We start from the raw sequence: 16,256 nt of genomic DNA, 5'->3' as shown, positions 1-16,256 counted from the left end.
ACTAAAACTTCGAAGATGTAACAAATCGTCAGTGCTTCGAACTGAATTCAGATCTTTAAAAAATCTCGCCCCTCTTTCTGCAAGAGCTGTCTGGCTAACAATGTATCTGGTAAATCGCTGGCCCCATGTTTCTTGCTTCATTGGCCGTGGTCAAAGGCCCACGGGCCCAGCTGGGCACCTTTTTAACATCGTCAAAGCTGAGCGGCCAGTGCGTTGATTGCATCACTGCACAGCGTCACTGGTGGGGTTCGTCTTCCCTTTGGGGGGTGGGCACATGAGACAAAACTCGATTGACGTGAAGCTGGGTTCGGTGCTGGACATCAGAAGGGTCCCGGGTGGGCAGAGAGGTGTCAGCCATCCTGCCTTGCTGCCTAATCCCTATTAGCTGCTGGGGCCTGGTTCCTGCAGGACTCTCCAACCACAGTGCCCTCCGCGCCTGGCCCTCCAACCCTTCTAACCTACTTCTTGCTGAGCTTTCAACTTGCTGAGCTCACACACCACCAGGGCCTGGTTCGTGTCAGACTACCGTGGGAATCTCTAGTCACCAGAGCGAGCCATTCCAGAAGAATCCAGGGGCACAGGTAACCTTTTTTCACCGTCTCTGTAATTAATTTGAGGTGCTTGCCCTATCACAAAGCGCGTATATCTTTAACGAACCGCACGGAAACATTGAGGGATACATAAAGTATGCAAAATATAAAACAGTGCTTTAGGTGGCAAACGCAGTGCTTAATTTGTAAATAAAGAGGTGCCGGTGCCAAAAGCCCTTCTCTTAAACACGCGGCTGCTGCAATTAACTGTGCGAACACGGAATACTGAGGCAGCATAATCCTGAAGCCATCTCGGGCCTCTTCAATCCATATAACGTCACTACCTGCCCCTTCAGCTCACTCTTGCAGCTTTCTTCCTTTGTGACGCTTTTTCGTTTTTCCCTTCATCCGTCTTTCCCATATGTGTCTTTTGCTCGCAGCAAATCCTTGAGGCAGAAGACCAAGCCCCGGCCCTCAAAAATAAGTGCCGGTGCTCAGCACCTGAAACAACAAGCACAAATTAAGCACTGGGTGGCTTCCATTTTAGGTGTAGAGATTGGAAACAAAACAACTGTCGGAGGAGCTGTTGGAATCTCAAACAGCAGGATTCTGTCAAAAAAATTCAGACATTGAATCAGCAGTGTGTCATGAAAATGAATTATTCGGGCATCAAGAATGCTGACCTCAGTACCACCAACCATTTGAGGTTCCACGCAGATGCGGTCTCTTTAAACAGTCATAAAACTTTTATTATGTGCAAATATGTAAATGTACACACGGGGCATCTTATAAGCGCTTAGTGAAACCGGGGCGAATTGTAGGGTTATACGCAAAACCTTTGCTAACACATGGGTCTTCTATGGTCCTATGTTCTGTTACTTGTTTCCTCTCTGAGAGCAGGCGACTGGCTATGTTTATGTCCTCGCAGGCCTGACAGTTCTACTAAATCACTTATTCACTTGTTAAAATGTAAAACTATACACGGCCAGTTTTATCATTTCTTGGTACAAAAAAAAGAAAAAACATTGTTTTCGGGGCCAGGGACGTGTGCCTGTGCCGCCAGCAGTAAGGTACCAGTAGACGAGGAAAGACGGGGAGCCTGTGATGAAAGGAGGAGCGGGGTAGAGAGTAGACGGAGGGACCCGCTCCTCTTGATGAAAGGACAGGTTGGTCGGTGAGAGGGAAGGCTGGAGTTGTGATGAAAGGGAAGGATGGGAGAGACAGGGTGATGAAAGGAGGAGCAGGGTAGAGAGTAGACGAAGGAAGACACCACCTCCCCCGCCTTCATCCCCCCCCACCCACCCCTCCCCGATGAAAGGACAGGTCTGTGGGTGAGAGGGAAGGCTGGAGTCATGTGATGAAAGGGGGGATGGGAGAGACAGGGGGAGGCGATGAAAGGAGGAGCTGGGTAGAGAGTTGACGTGAGACCCCCTTGATGAAAGGACAGGTTGGTGGGTGAGAGGGAAGGCTGCAGTCATGTGATGAAAGGCGAGGATGGGAGAGACAGGGAGCAGACGATGAAAGGAGGAGCAGGGTAGAGAGTAGACGGAGGGACCCCACCCACCTTTGATGAAAGGACAGGTCTGTTCGTGAGAGGAAAGGCTGGAGTCGTGATGAAAGGGAAGGATGGGAGAGACAGGATGATGAAAGGAGGAGCAGGGTAGATAGTAGACTAAGGAAGACCCCCGATGAAAGGACAGGTTGGTGGGTGAGAGGGAAGGCTGGAGTCATGTGACGAAAGGGGGGATGGGAGAGACAGGGAGCCGGTGATGAAAGGAGGAGCCGGGTAGAGAGTAGACGAATGAAGACCCCGGATGAAAGGACAGGTCGGTGGGTGAGAGGGAAGGCTGGAGTCATGTGATGAAAGGGGGGATGGGAGAGATAGGGAGCCGGTGATGAAAGGAAGAGCGGGCTAGGGAGTTGATGGGGGACCCCCTTGATGAAAGGGCGTGTCGGTGGGTGAGAGGGAAGGTTGGAGTCATGTGCTGAAAGGGGGATAGGAGAGACAGGGAGCCGGTGATGAACGACGGAGAGATACAAGGAGTTTGTAATGAAAGACGACTTAGGAGAGGAGGCGAGAGGCGCCCTGTGATGGGAATAAAAGCACCGAGAGAAAAGGAGAGACATGGATGTGGTGATGAAAAGAGGAGCGGACAGAGGACAGACGAGGGAGGGGGCTAGGGAGCCTGTGATGAAAGGAGTGGCAGAAGGCGATAGAGAAAGGAGGCTAGTGCTGAGAAGTGAGCGACGGGGGGGGGGGCTGCTATAAAAAGGATGGGGGTGAAGAAAAGGAGAAGAGGTGAGAGCCAGGGAGAATGTGATGAAAGTGGGGAGGGAAGGGAGAGGAGGACAAGAAACCAATGATGAAAGGAGGGACGCGATGAAAAGCAGAACGGAGACAGTGAGCCTGTGATGGTAGAAGCAATGGAATGAAAAAGGACAAGGGAGGCGGGGACCCTGTGGCTAACTTAGATGCTTGGGTGTTGGTGGGTGTGACGTACGTGTGACAGCCAGGCCATGGCAAACCAAATTAAAGGGTGCACTCAGACACTTAAACAAGTAATCAATAATTTCTTTTTACATGATTATCATTCCCAGAATACATGTCCAAAAAATATAAATTCATTAAAATACGGGCATATTTGAGCAGTCGTTTTGTTTATAAGAGGCTTTGTTCAGTGCGTAAGTTTGTTCGGGGAGATAACAATGGAAACGATTACATTTCAGGGACCTCTGCATCGCGCCAGTATTTGGGAAAGTGTTCGCCGCTCTCGCGATATGACGTCATGTTTTATCGTATGCTATATGGGATGTGGTGCTTTCTTATGAAGCTTTACGACATTTTATATTCTACTGCGTCACTTCAGTTTGCATGATATGATACTTTGTGCTGCGCTTTCCCCGTAGTTTGTGCTGTTTCGTTGTTTTGTATGAGCTATGAATTGTGTTTTTTACTATTGTGCTGTGGTGTATTTTCTGTTGGGCTACACTGTGTGGCATGCACTGTTCCGTTGTGTCATGCTTTGTGCCATGTTGTTTGCTATAATGTGTTACAGTGGGTAGTGCTATCAGCAATTCGTTGCTTTACACATGGTTATGCCTTGTTTTTGAGTGTTGTGTATTGGGGATTACTGCATCCAAAGGCAGTCTAAATAAACATTCCACAAACATAAAACCTCCTACACGCTTGAGTCGACCGGGGGACACAGAATGGCTTAATTAACAGAACTGTCTAAGGAAGAAAACGCACACAACGTGGAGCTAACGGGAATTAAAGGCAACTATTACAGACAATCTTCTGTGTTCATTGAAATATATTGTGTTTGTGACTGTTGACTAATTCGGCGCTGGAACAAATAATAGCTTGCCTCCAGCTGTGTTCAGTCAACCCTGTCCAAAACAATGGCCTTTTCACTGAGGACAGGGGAGTGCCCTATTGGCGAAGTGTCATTTAGCTTGGAGATCTGAATATCCTTGCACCGGAGTTACCGGACAGACGATGCGAACGCAAATAAATAAATCAGCGGGGAGGAGGAGGTCCGCGCCCCTCAGAATTATTCCGTCTAGAGAGAGACTGTCCTTATTTTCCAGAATTTGATCACAGAAAAACGTAAGTACCAGTCACCAGTTTTTTCTGTCTTCGTCTTAGACTGTACTTATTGAGAATCCACAGAATGTCAGAGTGTTACAAAAGTGGAATTCCGTGACATTCTTAGTTTTCCAGGTGTACGGCCTTAGGGCCAGATGTAGGAAGCGGTTGCAAACGCCCGATTCACCGAATTGGGCTGTTTACGACTGCAAAAATGCTGTTTGGGATGTACAAAACCCAAATTGCAATTTGGTAACTTGTTACAAACTGTTTTACAAAAATGACATCCTTTTTTGCCAGCCACTCATTTTGATCGGCGACATCACGTATTTGGATAAAAACAAAGTCTACGTAATTTGCATAATCGGTGCCACTGATGTGGACCTCTAGTTTCACTCATTTGAGCCATTGGTATCATTTATATTAACAACGCTCATTTGGACCAACGGTGTCACCCACTGGATCCACTGACCTAATTCACTGAATACCCACGTGGATCATGTAGGTCGCTTCTCTGGACAGATATCACTCATTGGAAACAGTAAGCCACTTTTTTGGCCCATAGCTGCTGTTCTGTACAGTGGTGTAATACCACTCTTTGGGATCAGTGATGTAACTCATCTAGACAAGGACGTTGCAGATTTCGCCATACATACCTAAGAGGGATAATGCACCTGCTGCATACATCAGTTTGTGGCTCCGTGTCCCTGATTTCCGGAAGGATCACTACAATGATTTCTATTGCTTTAGGAAACAATTACTGCGCTATGAGACACAAAAAGGTTGCAGCGAGCGCTTTATAATAGACAAGGACGCTCTATTGAGAGACTACTACTCTCTGGCCAGACTTAAGAAACTATGGTGCAACGTAAAGTAGCACTCCGTGGAGACTTAGAGGAAGCAGAGGTCACGCATGGCGTGGCGTCCACGGTGAGAAGGGGGTGCGGTGTCAAACACCCAAACCTCAGACCACTTCTGCTAATGATTTGCAGAGGTGACGTTTCTCGCCTCCGTTTCACTCTTGTACGCAGGGCTGAACTGGGCTGGAGACGTCACTTCCGCGCCGAGACGAGCGCACGCAGCCGGGGAGCCCGTGGAGCTGAACACGCTTTTCATTGGTAATTATTTAATTGGCCACGTATCTCTGCTTCTCAGTTCTCCTTGTTTTGTGCGTGGCTGACTAAGGCTCATTTTACCGCCCGAAGCCATACACTAGTGGCACCGTTTCTACGCCAGTGGACGTCTACAATATGTGGCAGACGAGGGCCTAGTGACGGGTGTGCGCTCAATGCCATAGCCACAAGTATGAGCCTTGGGGGGCATGGCCCAACCCACATAATGACCAGTGGTGGGTCGGAGTGGAAATTAATAGTTTTTATCTACATAATCTGTTTGATAAAAAGTCTGTAATTTAGATGATATTTGGAAGACAGGCACTTTACTTAATTTTGTTCATTTGCATTTCGTATATTTGGCTAGTGTAATGCCCGACAGTGTTTGGAGGAATCGGGTGACACATTGTACATTTTAAAACATGCTAGTCAAAACTGAAGATAAGGTAAAGAGACTTTAACAGTGGGCTGGGGATATTGCGAAAGATTGCTGAAAACATTTGCGCCCAGTCTTATTTACAACTTAAACACATTAGCTAACAACCTCTCACAAAACCGAATACGATTTAAAGCCTGCTTTACAGGAGAATAGAGAGTCCTTCACAAGGCAGCTTTGCATGTCAGCGATCTATTCAACACAAATAGTGCTTGTGTCATATGCTGAACATAGACTGCCAGCCATTCACACATGCAGTTTGTTTCTTCTCACTCTGAGGGTCTGGTGCTGAAGCAGTTCTACACACATTTAGACAACTGGAGTAAAATCACGTTACTTTTCTAATACAAAATGGCTAAGTGTACATTATTGCACCATGTTGTGTAATTAAGATTTTATTGATGTAAACGTGTTTGTAGGAGCACTGGAACAATGTGAAAAAACAGAACATAAGTGGGTGTGGTACCCTCACATTTAAAATGAATTTAAGGGCACATTTCATGCTAAAAATAGCTCAACTTTCTGGATCAGCATGTTGCATAGTTTTGTTTAATTTCAGCAAAGAAAATTATGCAAATTTCACTCCAGTCTACTGAAAGATTGAGTAGCCCCTCTGGGATATTACCATACAGCTAGACTCTAATAGGCTCTAATAGTGGACACTGAACTACCACACTAGGACCCACTCCAAGACAATAACTTTTTCATATATAGGGCCTAATACTACAGTTTGTAGTTTAGACGGATTGTGAAAACGAGGTGTTACTATCACCTAATTTAATAATACTCAATTTATCAACCCCCAAAAGCTGAAAGGTTGAAATGACCCAACAGGGATTCAACACCAGGACCTGAAGATCACAGAACACTTGAGGTGCTCAAGAAATACTGCTTTACCAACAGGCCAATAAAGTTAATAGGAAAATCTTGCACCAGACTCTCCATCCTTTTCCCCTTCACTTGCCTCCCCTTTCTGTTGCTCTCAGTCAATCCATTAGCTTCTTTCTTTCCTTATGTTCACATTCTTCCTACAACTTCTCAAGTTCTTTGCCAACTTTTTTCCTTTTTCACATCGCTTACCATAGTTCACAGTCCCTCCCACTAGTTTTTAAATGTGCAACTCGAATCCGTGGTAGCAGGTGATATTGGACCTTTCTTACCCGGCCAAGATTTCCTGATTTACTGAGTAAGAGTCCCTGCTCTGTAGAGGAAAGGAAGCAGGAACCATTGAAATGAGCTAAAGGCAAAGAGGGATCCCAAAGTAAACGAAAAGGAGGAGGGGAAAACCAAGCTAGAAGTAAGACTGGAGAAGGCTGAAAGAGAACAAAAAGCAGAGGACACACCTAAATCTGAGCTGGCGACGGAGGGTGGGATTAAATCAGACTTAAAGCACGGGGAACATTTAAACAGACCTACCAACTTCAGAAACGTACCCAGATTCTAATTCTTTATAGATTTGCAGGGATTTCAGGACAGCCTAGTGTTTGAGCTCTAACTCAATAAGTGGGACTAAATGGTGCATTGTCCAACAATGTATTTGAGATGCATTGTTTAAAGATAAGCTGTTTTTAATGGAAGTTTTAAAATATTCGGATTACTCCTTCAGTCCACACTGCAGTCAGCTGTAGGTGGCTGCACCATTCACCTCAGAGCCATTTCAATTATTGTTTTGTGCCCCAGGCTAGCAACATTTTGGGGCTCCCTCTGGGAAAAAATAATTTGTTACCCATTTCAACTAACTTAAAGTCTGATGATACCAAAGCATACTGAATGATATGTTAATTTTCAGAAAAGGAGGTATGCAAACACAGCCAAAATCTGAAGGTGCCAGGAGCCCATCATCTAAACATTACAAAAGAAAAGCATTGATAAAAGCATTTCTTTTTGTGCTTGGGTTTTAGATTTTTTGTCTTTTTGCGTGAAATTCACATGATCAACCTCTTCCCTCATTGTAGGGAACACCTGAAATGTTGATGTGGAGGATATTTAGGGGACTAGAGAACACTGTTAAAATAAGACATGCACAAGACATGCTAGCTTTACATAATCACAATTAAATCCACCTCCTCAATTGGCATTCTTGCTGCAACAGATGGTATCACAGCACTGCTCTGAGTATTTTCCCTATTCCATTGAATAAAATCTGATACATTTCTCCTTAAACCCCATCCCTTCCCGTTCTCTTTATCTGCATTACCTTTTTTTTAACTAGACAGTGACCGCCGAATCTGGTGAGTAGAACTGAAAGGGGGCTGGGCGAGAGGAAAAAGATGGAGTTAGAAGAATAGTGTAGCAAGAGGGGCAAAGTAGAGGGAGAAGGAGACATGACATACAGACGTAGGTGAGGTAGAGAGAAATATAAGGTAAAAGAGAAAGGCTGAGTAGCCAGAAAGATGCATACAGGTAAAACAGGATGTACAGATTGAGAGGTAAAGCGATGGGCGTGGTTTTACAGGGAGGTAGAGAAGTAGCTGGAGATAGAGACAGGGACAGGGAAAATTGGAGAGAGGCATAGGGGTGGCTTGCATCAATGGGTGACAGAAAGTGACTGAATGAAAAAATAAAGATGACTTTCACATAAATGCTGAAAGAGAGATAAAGGCAGACTATAGATGAGGTAGTGAGGTAGTGAGAGATGTATAAAGAGATGCGAGGTAAAGGGAGCAGTGAGCAAAAGAGAGGAGCGAAGTGTTAAGAGATATTTGGAAAGACAAGCCAGGTAAAGAGAGCAGTTAGAGAGAGCGAGAGAGAAAGAGAGAGAGAGAGAGAGAACAGAAGAAAGGAAAGGTGTGAAGGGTAGAATGTGAGATGAGGTGTTGAGATAAAAAGAGGTAAAGTAGGAAGACATAGGTGAGGAACAAAAGTGGGGTGAGGGTTATACTGTGAGAGAAAGAGAGGGTGGGAAGAAAGAGTCACAGATGTGTGTTATAGAAATGTACAAAGCACGGTAGAAGGAGTGAAGTGAGGTAGGGAGGGTGAACTGAAAAAGAGAGAAGGTGCATAGAGAGATGAGGCAGAGAGGAGATACTGACAGAGAAAAAAGATGAGAGTGACCAAGTAAATGGAGGAGAGACATAGGATATGAGATGGAAACAGAACAGTACCTAAGGAGAAATGGTGGAGAGACCCAGTTGAGTAAGATAGAGGTGTAAGGAGGTAAAGTTGTAGGGCTAGGGCTAGAGATTGATAGAGAGATAAAGGAGAGGTCATGAAAGGGAGGTAGATAGACCGAGGTGTATTGGTAGTGAGGTTGGGTAAGACCTGTGAAATGTACATAAAGTCGAAGAGATTGGGAGAGAGGTAAAGAGAACTTGATGAGATAGAAGAGGTGAGGTGATGATGGAAAGAGACAGAACGTTTATTCTTTAATTTAATTGTCATAAAATGCCTGAGAGCGTGAGGGTTAAGGTTGGTCAGGTAGGAATGTGCTCTTAAGATTCTGCAAAGTGTGCATGCCAAACAATAAAAAAAAGAAATCTGATTTCTATGCACAATGATTTTATGACAGTCCTTTTGGCTATCTTGATAGGTTTGGCAGTGGGGCAGTTGGATGTTGGGTGTCTTGGGCAATTTCCCACTATGCCCATGCTTTAAAACGGTTCTGCAACAAGTACTAGAATTCCAATAAAGATCAGAACTGCTCAGTTACTCACACACTGACATGGAACATGAGTGCACCCAAGAGCGCGGTTGATAGGAATCAAGGCGCAAAAGTTATGTGCATCAGGGGAGCAGAGGATGCCGTGCAACACAAGGTTCAAAGATGATATGCAGGCAGTGCTTAATTTGTGCTTGTTGATTCTGGTGCTCCACAACGGCACTTATTTTTGAGTGGTCCACACTTATTTTTCTGCCTCAAGCGTTTCCTGTGACCAAAAGACACACACAGGAAAGAAGGGGGAAGAGAAAAACGAAAAAGAGTCACAATTGGAGAAAGCAGAAAGCTGCAAGAGTGAGCTGAAGGGGCAGGGAGTGGCTGTAAATGGATTGAAGAGGCCCAAGATAGCTTCAGGATTATGCTGCCTCAGTAGTCTGTGTTCGCACATTTAATTGCAGCAGCCCTGAGGAGGGCTTTGAGCACCAGCAAATTTTTATTTACAAATTAAGCACTGTATGCAGCAATGGTTTGGGTGATGTTCGGCATGACAGCACTGTAAGATAATGAGCTTCAGTTTAGGAAAGTACAGGCCGATGTACATCAGGAGCATTGAATGTTGTGCATGTGGTAGGACAGGGTGATATACAGCAAGGGGTACAGAGTGGTACACAGTGGGATACTTGAACTTGTGCATTAGTGGGCATAGTGTGATATGCAGCAGTGAGCATAAGCTCATTTGCACTTTCTTGATGTTCATTAGTAGATGAGCACACAGTGATATCAAGGCCCTCTGTAGCACAACAGTATTTATGAGTGTTGATCTATGCACATAGGAGCCTGTGTGTCTGATCTTCTGTATGCATGAGTGTGTGTTTTTTCATTAACAGAAAGCATAATAACCACCTCGCACTGACAGCAAAGACTGCACCTCTCATTCATGACATCTGTTACTTTAACAGAGAAGATAATTTAGCTCTAGGTGTTTGTGAGATGTAAATCCATAGATGGGTAGAGGGACCTCTTACTGTAAACCAACACGCCCCTCTAGTAGAAGGTAGTTCTTTCAAAGCAACAACTAATAAAGGTTTAAAAATACCACTTCCAGCTCCAGAAAGTATGGACTTTGTATAGGGATTACTAACAGAGGCACACAACATGCAGCCACACAGACACACATTGATCATACTGTTAGCAGGTATGCATGGGTGCATGTATATATTAGTCTGTCTGCATGGATGGTATTGGTGACTACAGGCACTGCATGTTTGGTTTTATGTTTGTGGTTCTGTTGAATGGGTGTCTGTATGTCTGTGTGCATGATTGCCCACATTTCTGTTTTTCTGTGTGTGTGTTTGCCTATATTAACTTGTGTTTCTAGAGATGTCATTGTATGCAGTTTTGTGGGCTGTATATGTGTATTGGTTTCCATATGCTGTGTTCTAATGTGTACATATGTTATACAAGTCAGGCCTGTTGACTTGTCACGCTTGTTATGTCACGTGTAGAGAAACAGGTGGAACTGATGTATTCTTCTTGGCTTTCCTTTCTTACACATTTAAAAAACAAAAGTGCAAAAGCATTGTTAGTGGTACGTTCACTTCTCATGATTTCATCTGGGTCTGAATTCGCCTTGGCAAAGGGGGCTGCAGTCTGGAGAAGTATGCTCTTGATCAAGCTTTAGAAAAGGCAACATGGAAAGACAATCAGGATATGTTGGGACAGAGAGATTACAGTTACTACAGAATTTAGCATTACAGTATTACGAAAGAAGGCCGGCTCACAGACTGATATCTTCTTCCTCCATATCTCTCTTTAAATGAACAGCAATGGACAGTCTCCGCATGGAATGTTTACTGAGGTTCTGTGCGACATAAGAATGCACAATTAAGAGCGGTCATGCACAGCGCTTGGTCAAGCTGGTTAAGCATGTTGAGCTGAGGCCTGGCCCCTGTCCACCAGCCTCACTTGGACCCCCGCTGCACCATTTTATGGTAGGACAGTCAGAATTATACCAACAGAAGCATAGTGCGCATGTCCAGCCCAACTTGTAACCCATACCACTCTCTATCTAGCAGCTATGCAAGGCTCGGGCTGTTACTAGCAGTGTCAGTATTTTGTTTCATTGGTCTTCGTTAGACCTTACAGCCTTAGGGTAGTCACCCCTAACTTTTTGCCTGCCTCCCTCCACTTTTTGGATACTGTTTTTGCTGGTTTTTAGACTCTGCGCACTTTACCACTGCTAACCAGTGCTAAAGTGCATATGCTCTCTCCCTTTAAACATGGTAACTTTGGATCATACCTGATTGAACTATTTAATCTACTTATAAGACCCTAGTAATGTGCACTACAGGTGCCTAGGGCCTGTAGATTAAATGCTACTAGTGGATCTGCAGCACTGGTTGTGCCACCCACTCAAGTAGCCCCCTTACCCTTTTCTCAGGCTTGCCATTGCAAGACCTGTATGTGCAGTTTCACTGCCACCCCGACTTGGCATTTAAAAGTACTTGCCAAGCCTAGAACTCCCCTTTTTCTACAGATAAGTCGCCCCTAATGTGTGCCCTAGGTAACCCCTAGAGCAGGGTGCTGTGTAGGTAAAAGGCAGGACATGTACCTATGTAGTTATATGTCCTGGTAGTGTAAAACTCCTAAATTCGTTTTTACACTACTGTGAGGCCTGCTCCCTTCATAGGCTAACATTGGGGCTGCCCTCATACACTGTTGAAGTGGCAGCTGCTGATCTGAAAGGAGCAGGAAGGTCATATTTAGTATGGCCAGAATGGTAATACAAAATCCTGCTGACTGGTGAAGTCGGATTTAATATTACTATTCTAGAAATGCCACTTTTAGAAAGTGAGCATTTCTTTGCACTTAAATCTTTCTGTGCCTTAAAATCCACGTCTGGCTGGGCTTGGTTGACAGCTCCTTGTGCATTCACTCAGACACACCCCAAACACAGGGTACTCAGCTTCACTTGCATACATCTGCATTTTGAATGGGTCTTCCTGGGCTGGGAGGGTGGAGGGCCTGCTCTCACACAAAGGACTGCCACACCCCCTACTGGGACCCTGGCAGACAGGATTGAACTGAAAGGGGACCTGGTGCACTTCTTAGCCACTCTTTAAAGTCTCCCCCACTTCAAAGGCACATTTGGGTATAAAACAGGGCCTCTGCCCTACCTCATCAGACACTTGCTGGAGAAGGAACCTGAACCAGAAACTACATCCTGCCAAGAAGAACTGCCTGGCTGCTCAAAGGACTCACCTGTCTGCTTTCTACAAAGGACTGCTGCCTTGCTGTTGCCCTGCTGCCTTGCTGAACTCTTGTCTGGCTGTGAAAGTGCTCTCCAAGGGCTTGGATAGAGCTTGCCTCCTGTTCCCTGAAGTCTCAGGACCAAAAAGACTTCCCTTTTTCACTTGGACGCTCCGTGCACCAAAAATTTCGACGCACAGCTTGTTCCGCAGCGAGAAAAACGGCGCACACCGACGCTGATCGACGCGACGCTCTTGGGACGACCGAAAATCCGACGCACGGCTTCACAAGGACAACGCCGCCCGACCTCTAGAGGAGAAATCGACGCGACGCCTGCCGTGAGATCGTAATTTCGACGCGCAGCCCCGCAGACCGACGTCTAGAGGAGAAATCGACACGACGCCTGCCGTGAGATCGTAATTTCGACGCGCAGCCCCGCAGACCGACACGCAGCCGGAGAACAAGCAGGAAAATCCACGCACAGACCCGGGACATCTGGTGATCCCCGCGATCCACAGAAAGAGACTGTCCGCGCGCCGGAAAACGACACACAACTTCCCCGCGTGGAAAATAACGACGCGAGTCCGTGTGTGCTGGGGAGAAATCGACGCACACACCCTTTTTCCACGCACCTCTTCCTTTGTGGCCCTCTGAGGAGATTTTTCCACTCCCAAACCAGGTACTTGTGCTTGAAAGAGACTTTGTTTATATTCTAAAGACTTAAGACACTTTATATCACTTTTCAGTGATATCTCTACAATTTCCCATTGCAACTTTATTCTTTTTGACCTACAATTATCCTGATAAATATTATATATATTTTTCTAAACACTGTGTGGTGTATTTTTGTGGTGCTATATGGTGGTATTGTATGATTTATTGCACAAATACTTTACACATTGCCTTCTAAGTTAAGCCTGACTGCTCGTGCCAAGCTACCAGAGGGTGGGCACAGGATAATCTTGGATTGTGTGTGACTTACCCTGACTAGAGTGAGGGCTTTTGCTTGGACAGGGGGTAACCTGACTGCCAACCAAAAACCCCATTTCTAACATTGGTGATCAGCGGTGAGGATAGGACTTGTATTTGTGCAGTGACATACAGTAGCTAAGTATTTCATTACCTACCCACAGTTGAAGGTCAACTTGGTTTTTATCTCTTTTTGCAAATCCGTTTTTTTTCCTGACAGTTTTCAAAAACTAAATCCTCACTCAACATGTCTCTGACTGGGTCTCAGACAGGGGACTTTGACCTAGTCCAGTTGGATACATATACGTTCAAACAACTAAGAGGATTCTGCAGGGCATTGAGGGTACCCACCCAAGGGGCCTCCAGAAAGGAGGACTTTCAAGTGGCGCTGAGGGCCTGGGCAGAAGCCCATTTAGAGGATGATGAGGAAGAGGAGCCAGAAAATGGCCCCTCGGAGGGATTTTCACTATCTGTGGATGGTGTGACCACTGCAATTGTGCCCCCTTCCAGACCAGGGAGCAGTGTCTCTGTGCAAAGCCTGACCGCAGAGGAAAGGAGAGAAGAAAGGGAGTTCCAATTGCAAATGGCAAAACTGAAAATTGAGGCTCAACAGGAGGAGAGAAGGGCAGAAAGAGAAGCCAAGCAAGCTGAGGCTGAAAGAGCAGCCAAACAAATTGAAGCTGAAAGAGAAGCCAAACAAGCTGAAGCTGAAAGAGCAACCAAACAGGTGGAGGCTGAGAGAGATTTGGCCGAAAATAAACTATTGTTGGCTCATGAACTGAGTCTCAAGGAGCTGGAGATCAAGGCGAGACAGTCTGAATCCAGCAATAATGGTGGCAGCATACTGACAGGACCTGCTGGAGAAAAGAAGGTTCGTATACCCAAAAATGTGGTGCCCAGTTTTGTGGTGGGAGATGACATAGATAAATGGTTAGCTGCTTATGAAGTTGCACTAAGGGCTCATGAGGTTCCTGAAGGGCAATGGGGGGTAGCTATGTGGGGTTATGTACCGCCATTGGGGAGGGATACACTCCTCACATTAGATCCACCTGATCAAAACACATACCCACTTCAGAAAGCCACTTTACTTGCCAAGTTTGGGCTGACCCCTGAGGGATACCGTCAGAGGTTCAGGGACAGCACCAAACAAACCACACAAACATGGGTAGATTTCTTTGATTTCTCCAGTAAGGCACTGAATGGATGGGTGCGGGGCAACAAAGTAGCTGATTATAAAGGTTTATATGACTTGATTCTGAGAGAGCATATGCTTAATACTACTTATACAGAGTTGCGCCAGCACTTAGTGGATAGTAAGCTGACTGATCCCAGGAAGCTTGCTGAGGAGGCGGACCTCTGGGTTAGCACCAGAGTGTCCAAGAAGGTACCTGGGGGGGACTCCCACAAAGGTGGTCAGGGTTCCCAACAGAAGAAAGAGGGGGGAGATAAACTTGCAGATAAGGAACTCTCCAAAGGCCCCCAAAAGAATTCCCAGGGAGGGGGTGGCAACCCTTCCTTTTCCAGATTTGGGAAAAAGCCAGGGACATATGACAAGTCAGGGAAATCTAACCCCAAATGCATGGAGTGTTACCAGTATGGTCACTATAAAGGCGATCCCCAGTGCCCCAAGAGGGCACCGTCCACTACCGGACAGGCACCTGGGTTGACTAGTGTAGCGCTCAGGGGGAGATGGACCCAGATAGCTTTGAGGAACAGGTAGAGATTTCCCTAGTGTCCCTGGGAGAAGGAGAAATGGTGCCCAAGGCCCACATGCCCAAAAATACTTCCAAGTACCGGCAGTGGGTCACCATTGATGGGCAGAATGTGGAGGCTCTGCGTGACACAGGAGCCAGTATGACTACTATCAAGAGTCAGCTGGTGTCAACAGAGCAGATAGTCCCTAATACATTCCACCAGGTCATAGTCGCTGACACTCGCGAGAGTCACCTACCGGTGGCTCTGGTTCCCTTTGAGTGGGGGGGGGTCTCTGGTACTCTGAAAGTAGCTGTGAGCCCTGCCATGCCTGTAGATTGTCTGGTAGTCAATGATCTTGAGCATACTGCTTGGAAAGAAGTGGAGCTCAAGTCTCACCTGGAGATGTTAGGGTTACCTGAGTGGGTCTGCATGACCACACGGTCCATGGCTGACCGAGAGGGAAGTCAAGGGCATCTGGAGCCTGGAACAATGGCCCAGAGAGCTGCCAAGAGGAGGGACAAGGGGTGTGGGAAACCGGCCCCAGAAGTTCCCGCAGTGGCTGACGGGGCTCCTGAGGAGGAGGCTCCCGAGCCAACTGGGGAAGACATTGCCACCCTAGGTGACTTACCTGAGCTTGCTGGCTGGCAAGTTGAGGGTGGACCCACCAGGGAGGAATTCTGCAAGGCGCAGAAAGAATGTCCCACTCTGGAAGGTTTGAGGAAACAAGCCTCTAACCAGGCAGCAGGTGACACCTCTGGCGATCACCACCTATATTGGGAGAATGATCTCCTCTACAGTGAGCTTAAGGTTCCGGCCTTTGGGGCAGCACGTACGCTGGTGGTCCCCCAATGTTACCGAACCTTCCTACTGGGTCTGGCTCACGACATTCCCCTGGCAGGACATTTGGGGCAAGGCAAGACCTTTAACAGGCTTGTCACCCACTTTTATTGGCCCTAAATGAGGACACACTCAGATAAGTTCTGCAGATCTTGTCCTACCTGCCAGGCCAGTGGTAAAGCAGGAAAAAGGGTTAAAACCCCCCTGATTCCACTTCCTGTCGTTGGCACCCCCTTTGAAA

General features: G+C 46.3%; 1 protein-coding gene across 2 annotated transcripts in view; it reads left to right on the top strand.

The window, feature by feature from the left end:
• The first annotated feature begins 285 nt into the window (after positions 1 to 285).
• Positions 286 to 16,256, top strand: part of TMEM150B (transmembrane protein 150B) — a 127,610-nt gene continuing 111,639 nt past the window's right edge. Inside the window, exon 1 of one of the 2 annotated variants that reach the window (XM_069200765.1) lies at positions 286 to 581. The gene's annotated coding sequence lies outside the window, so the exon portion shown is untranslated. Of the gene's footprint in view, positions 582 to 5,181; positions 5,238 to 16,256 lie in introns of those variants that run through there. The other variant, XM_069200767.1, reaches the window with a different exon arrangement.

Source organism: Pleurodeles waltl, chromosome 7 (genome assembly GCF_031143425.1).
Source record: "Pleurodeles waltl isolate 20211129_DDA chromosome 7, aPleWal1.hap1.20221129, whole genome shotgun sequence".
In the NCBI taxonomy this organism is placed as follows: Eukaryota; Metazoa; Chordata; class Amphibia; order Caudata; family Salamandridae; genus Pleurodeles; species Pleurodeles waltl.
The sequence above is the reverse complement of the archived record's forward strand: the minus strand, read 5'-3'. Positions and strand labels throughout refer to the sequence as shown.